We start from the raw sequence: 6,911 nt of genomic DNA on the forward strand, positions 1-6,911 counted from the left end.
ATTCCTTACATACCTAAATAATCTCTTATTCAATAAAACATATAATTACTAAACACTGTGATTTATTTCAAATAAATGCAAATCGATCGGATAAAAGATATGCAAAAATACCTACCTATGCAACAATGAATACGAGTACAGTCAGCTGCAATAATATGTTACACACCGAAGGCCGTTTTGCGGTAGATCATGTTAGATCTTATTTGTAGAGCCATAAGAGCGTGTCACATATTTTTGCGGCCGTCGAAGAGTAACATATTATTGCAGGTGACTGTACCTATGAAAAATTCGGGGGTTAAAAAGCATTTCAACCAAATTTCAACCAAAGCATTTATAATAACGACTATGGACGCCTGCAACCCCAGGGGTATTGTAACCCCATAACAATAAGGTTGAAATTTGCATTTAGTGACCGCAAAGTCAGGTGAGCGTAATCAAGTAAATCTGTTTTCATCATATTTTATACAAAATAATCTCTTTTCTGTTCTTGTGCTATTTTCTTATTATCAATACTCTTAACTTATATGCTATATACGCTGCTGCTTCTATGCTGTTAACATCTTCCAAAACAACAATAAATATGCAGGTTTATGAATTAATTATTTTATTGTTTGCTATTGATATGAACAAGTAACAACGCCATCTGTTTCAATTTTTTCCGAATTTAAGTTTCTGGCCGACCGCAGCGACCGCGTATAATGCTAGTTAACTTCTGTAACGTTAGATGGTGCTAAAAGGTCACACAAACTTCACGTGCGGCGCGAAGCGTTTCCATGTGTGCGTGTTAGCGGGGAGGGAAGAACTAGCGGGCGTGGTTTACAAAGCGCCAGACGCGGCTGCAGTAGGCCCAACTAATTTAGGTTCATTTTAAATGTATTAGAGTGATGTGGCTCACCTCTTATACTATATTAAAAATATAGATTTGTACAGAGGAACTTGTTAAAAAGCAAATGGCATGCAGTTTTGTGTCGTGTCTTAGAAAAATATAAGTAAGTAGGTACATCGTGTACATTTTATATGAACAGAAGTGACATCACTGAACATACATGGGAGTCAAATCGGTAGCTCTTAAGGTCCCGTATCATTAGCTGTTTATTATTAGCTCGAATTGTAGGAGTGGAAACCGAACTTTTAGGTAGAGGGAGGACTAGTAATGGTTTTTATGGTGAAATGGCTAAGTTTTTAAACAGACACTTGATATTTTCGAAAATGTATAAAAGAGTTGTACCTACTCGTAAATATATTTATTCTTACGTGACACGACATCATTTCTATGAGTAAATAAAAATATGAACCCGTACACAATTTGTCAATAAATTTTCTAAAACAGCAAGTAGCTCTTTCAAAACCGGGATTTTCCTACTATATACTCTAATATTTATTCTATTGACCAATTATATTAGTTTTAAAAATAATTCCACCAAAGCACTCGTAATGTTTTGGGGTTTAATAACTGAAGTGGTAAACGCATAAAGCAAAGCCTCCGTATCATAATCATGATGCAACGGTGCTGTCATCAGAAGCAGTATGCTAATCAGCCAGCGCAATGACTCTGGTTTGCTCATTGTATTTCCCTCGTGGCCTTAATATAGGTACCTAACACGCTCCCGACATTTACGTGACATCCATATTATGTCGCCACTGTATCTATGTAAATACATATAGCTATAGGTACGTCATGCTGAAATTACACATGGCACGTACTGGTAATAGGCAAATATTCGACATTTTATTTTTGTTTTACCTGAAACACATCCTCGTAAGTATGTATAATTACTATACAGGATGCTTCCTGTAACAGGAGCAATAAATTAAACTGTAGGCTGTACTCCTCAAACTGACCAACATTAGTTCAGCAACTTTTGAAAATGACTCATGTTTTGATTTTTATTACACTTTAAAGTTTATTCTAAGACGCAATATATTGCAAATTTTGTTATGTTTAAAGCGTAACAAGCAACGTCAAACACACTGATGTCAGCGTACATTAAAGGCAATATTTATTTTGTATGAAAAAGAGGAAGTCTAAAGGATTTATAATTTTTTAAAGTTTCTGAACAAATGTTGGTCAGTATGAGGAGTACAGCCTTTAGTTTAATTTATTGCTCCTGTTACAGGAAGCATCCTGTATAATAGATAGTCTCGGTAAAGGAGCGAACGGAACGAAAAAATAAAATATAAAATTGGAGCCATAACGGAAATGTACGTATCTCAGTAGCAGCTAAACTAACTCAGAGATGTTCATATTACAAAATATCCTTCTTTTGAGATCCTTTTACGATTTGTTAGGTATATCTGACGCCGCGAGTGCAGAGTGAATTTGCTTCGAAACAAGCCAGATGCCATCTTGAATCATTCTATTCCATTTGTTACGTACGTTACGTAGTTTCGACTTCGAAACAAAAACTCGTTTAACTCTAATTTCTTTGGAATTCGCTATACGGAGTAAAATGGAAAACGTTTTAACTTTTCTGCAGCCATTCGATTATAAATTATAAACAATTGTTTTTTTTACGTCTGTTAAAAGGCAGCATTTAAATATTTAATGTTAATTACAGATTTTCTTTTAGAGGCCTGTTGTTTCAGAGAATCAATTTAGGAATTTCAACTCGATTTTAACTTCTTTAGCAATCCCTGAAGTGTTACCTTAAGGATCAGTAGCGATCTTGAAATTTTGTTCGTAATTTTGCCTTTCTAATTTGAACATTATTTTTCTTTTACCTTTTTTAGGTACCTATAGGTTATGTACTATTCTTAATTATATTTCCTTACTAAATTATGCTATTTATTGCCGATTGGTAATATAGATAATGCGCGTAAGTGTTTTAAAAAAAGACGGAAAATTTAATTACTACAAGATGGCTCAACACTCTGAAATTCTATCATAGGCAAACAAATATAAGTTAACCCATTCAGAGCTAATCACGAGACGTTGTCGTTTTACCTCTACGAAGAGTTTTCGCTACATATCGGGAAACCCAACACGAATTGGCTACAACGTAGCGCTACGATCGGTAGCTTATCGTTAAGTGTGCCAACAAATCAGTCAAAAACTTACTGCCCGATTCCAACTTTAAGATACGTCAATTAATAAATCTAGAACCGATAATATTCAATATATTGTCAGATAGATTGTCTAGATGAGTCAGTGTCAAAAGTGATGTTTTTGTTTGAAGTAACGTCACGTTTGACACTGACATATCTAATCCATATCGTTTCTAGATTTATTAATTTACGTATCTTAAAGTTCGAATCGGGTCGTTATTACTTCTGCGCCCTAAGATGATAAGTTTAGCATATTATTATATATTTTTGATGTTGACTGGTTCTCCTAAACGGTAATTTTATGTATTAAAGTAATGTGTAACCTTAATAAGTATTTTCTCCACAATAGTATATTGCGACAATATTTTCCCAGATTTTAGGCGGATTGTAGACACTTTCGGTTGTGAAATACCCATCCTGCTTAATTTTTCTCACACCGTTTTAGTATCTTTTAAGTAGCAATTTAAATGTCAATTCTAACATCGCTATCATTTAGTTTGCTCATCGTTCTAAACAAGCTGACTTGGCAATCTTGAAAAGATATATAAGAAGTTACAATGCCGCAGATATGACAACACACAAACGGTACGTTAGCTATACCACAGAATAAATAATAGTACTAGCTACAGAAGACTCACTCTGTAACAAAACGCGTCTGTTACGATCAGCACAGATATGGCGGCTCGGTGGCGACAGCGCCACACGCGACTTATATATGGCTAGCCACCAAAATTGGTGTGGAACGGATGTACTTTTAGCTACCTGTAGCAAAGCGACGAAATCGCGGAGTGAGCCTGCCTGCTATACCATGCCAGAATAGATAACTACTTAACTACTATTTAATTTTAAACTTTTATTTACCTATCGATCGTCGGCTGAGGTCGCGGCTTTGGCTCTATCTGAGGGGGTTAATAGGTTTGCAACTTTAGACGACAAAATAATTTTAAGTAGGTATGGTTTTAGGTAAGGTATTTAAAATTTAAATTTCTACTTGGCCTTGACACACTGAAAATAAATATAGTGTCTAGACGACAAGCGCAATAATCGGACTCGCTCCCTCTTGAACAGACACCAAGTGCGTCCCCACGATAGCTGGGCACCCGTATTGATAGCGAAGGCCAACTATAACACCCCTAATACCAAACAGTATAGTAGTAGTACATAATACAAGACATAAAATGTAAATAAATGTCGATATACATCAGGCGGTCTAGCATGAGTTGCGTTCTCGCGCGCGACTCCATACTTGAAGTCGCGCCAGATGTATGGAGTCGCGCGCAAGAACGCAACTCATGCTAGACCGCCTGGTAGAATTTTGCGTTTTCGGGTTTTCATAATGAAATAACACGAGTTTTGAGGGAAAAACTAAAATAATAGAAGTATTACGAAGCGTTACCTATTAGCCTCGTCTATTATGGTAAGAAAAGTATTCTACTTCACAAGGAATAGGTACTACAGTACCTATAGTTGCGCGCTGCGTCGTATTGCTCTGGCGAACTCTACAGGCGCTTATGTTTGCGTCCTTATTTCAACATTTTTGTTCAATATGATTCCTGCAGACAGATATCTATCATTTTTAGAATAAATATGCTCGTCGAAATTATATGCGTTAACAAATTTATGGATGCAAATCTGTAACTTATAGATTGGTAGTTAGACTAGTTACAACAACAGCAACGAAACATGATCGATCACAAGTAAAATAAGACGAGGAAACATTTCAAAAATCGGAAAAAATCATTTTATACTAAATAAAGGACTCATTTATAACTACTGTAGGATAAATTTAAAATTGAAACAGTTTTTTTCCATTCACTGTTTTTTCATAAGCCGTGCTACTAAACTTCCATATTCTAAACCGTCGTACAAAATCTAAGCTAATTTTGGGCAATGTGCTTTTGTTAAATTTGAATAATAGAATTCTGCAAGCGGAATGAAAGCTGGGCTTGATAATGCTAAGCATAACTTTAAATTCGCATTCGAGAACTCGGGGTTCAAGAGTACTCGTTTTAAGGTAATTCTAACCTCATTTGACTCCGAAGAGTATTATAAAATGTCAGATAAAATACGCCATACGGATAAATTGCTTCTGAATTATTTATTTATTGTGAGCCTATTGTGTCCCACTGCTAGGCAAAGGCCTCCCCCTCTTCTTCTTCTTCTTCTTCTGAATTGTCTACTTAAATCCACTAGTCCTAGAGGGGAAGGAGAAGTTGATGGTGACACTGCCTATTTACGAAGCAGGAGGTCCCAGGATCGAATCCTGGTAAGAGCATTTATTTGAATGTTCAAATTTTCAGGATTTTCGTAAGGTTATCCTATAGATAGGTTAGGTTTGGTTTGTTTTATAGTTACGCGTTTCTGAGAAAAAAAAACAAATTATGACTAACAAAAATGCGGTCAAACAATACATTACGAGTTAAAACTTTATTGGAAACAATAGAGACCCAAATAAGTAACATAATTCTATCACCCATTATCTTCAAAGTCATACTTCCAAAAGTTATTGGCAACTACACGTTACCTTTTTCTGTGACCCAAAAGTTATGTCACGTTTTCGTAACTTCCTCCTGTAAATGGAAACACTTCCTTTCAGGGCCTCTCAATCCGTTTTGTAAAATATAGTTGTCGAACAAATCGAAACTCGCCCACAATAAACAACTAAAAACAGAATAAAATAAAGATTTAAGTGGGGCTCCCATACAACAAACGTGATTTTTGACCGAAGTTAAGCAACGTCGGGCGGGGTCAGTACTTGGATGGGTGACCGTTTTTTGCTTGTTTTGCTCTATTTTTTGTTGATGGTGCGGAACCCTCCGTGCGTGAGTCCGACTCGCACTTGGCCGGTTTTTGTTTTCGTGTACCTAACTAGTGTTACTGAGTTTAGCAGTAGTAATAATCTTTTTTTTTTTACGACTAACGAACCGTCAGACATTATCGACGCAATGGCATAAAGAGTTAAAGAGGGGTCAACCGCATTAGAGGGAAGCCAGTACTGTCAAACTGGAGTCATTGACGTATAATATCTAAGGACGGGCTAATGGGGCACTAAACATCGTACTAGTTCAGCGGTGCTACCCACGAATTCCAGCCAATCGTGCAGTCTAACGCGACTAGTTGCGACCAATAGCGCGCGTAATGCGAACTCGTCAACCAATCGCGCGCGTGATGCGAACTCATCAACCAATCGCGTTGTAGCGATTTCACACCGCTGTACTGGCCCCTGTCATGCCTCATTATTATTGCCCGTAAAGCCAGTCCCTATATATCTATGTCAATGACTGGAGTAAATTGTCAGACAGTCAGTCATAATCTTTGAGTAATCACAGTTGAAACTCGTAAACAACAGTTAAAGAGAAATTTTATTTTAGGAAAACGTGTAATGCGATTTTCATTCATCAAATTGTGAAACAACGAAATTAATAAAATATTATTAGTATTATTACCTTTTAACCTTTTCAGAGTACGATATAGTAATCCAATTACAGTTGATATAGTTATGACACGCTCTTGTTCTCGTAATACAATTTTGAGCACCGTGTATTTATTGTCCTTGTATTTACTTTTAGTAAAAGTACAGTAGCCTAAATCCGCAGGGTAAAAAAAAAAGAAATTTGAACTGTTTAAGTTCTGTGTGTAAACCCGTGCCCAGTTAGACGAGTATTTGGCTAATCAACGAGTTGTTGATTCACCAGCTACGGTAATTTTACCCCGCGTCGACAAACACTATTCCAATCAGCCAGCCTATTATGGATAGCTTTATCCATCTTTATCCACGTGATAAAATAACTGTCACTGTTTAACACCGTGGGAAAGAAAGTGACGGACACCGTTTTATCACGCTGTCACGTAGACAAGAACGACCA

Source organism: Cydia amplana, chromosome 1, assembly GCF_948474715.1.
Source record: "Cydia amplana chromosome 1, ilCydAmpl1.1, whole genome shotgun sequence".
Lineage (NCBI taxonomy): Eukaryota > Metazoa > Arthropoda > Insecta > Lepidoptera > Tortricidae > Cydia > Cydia amplana.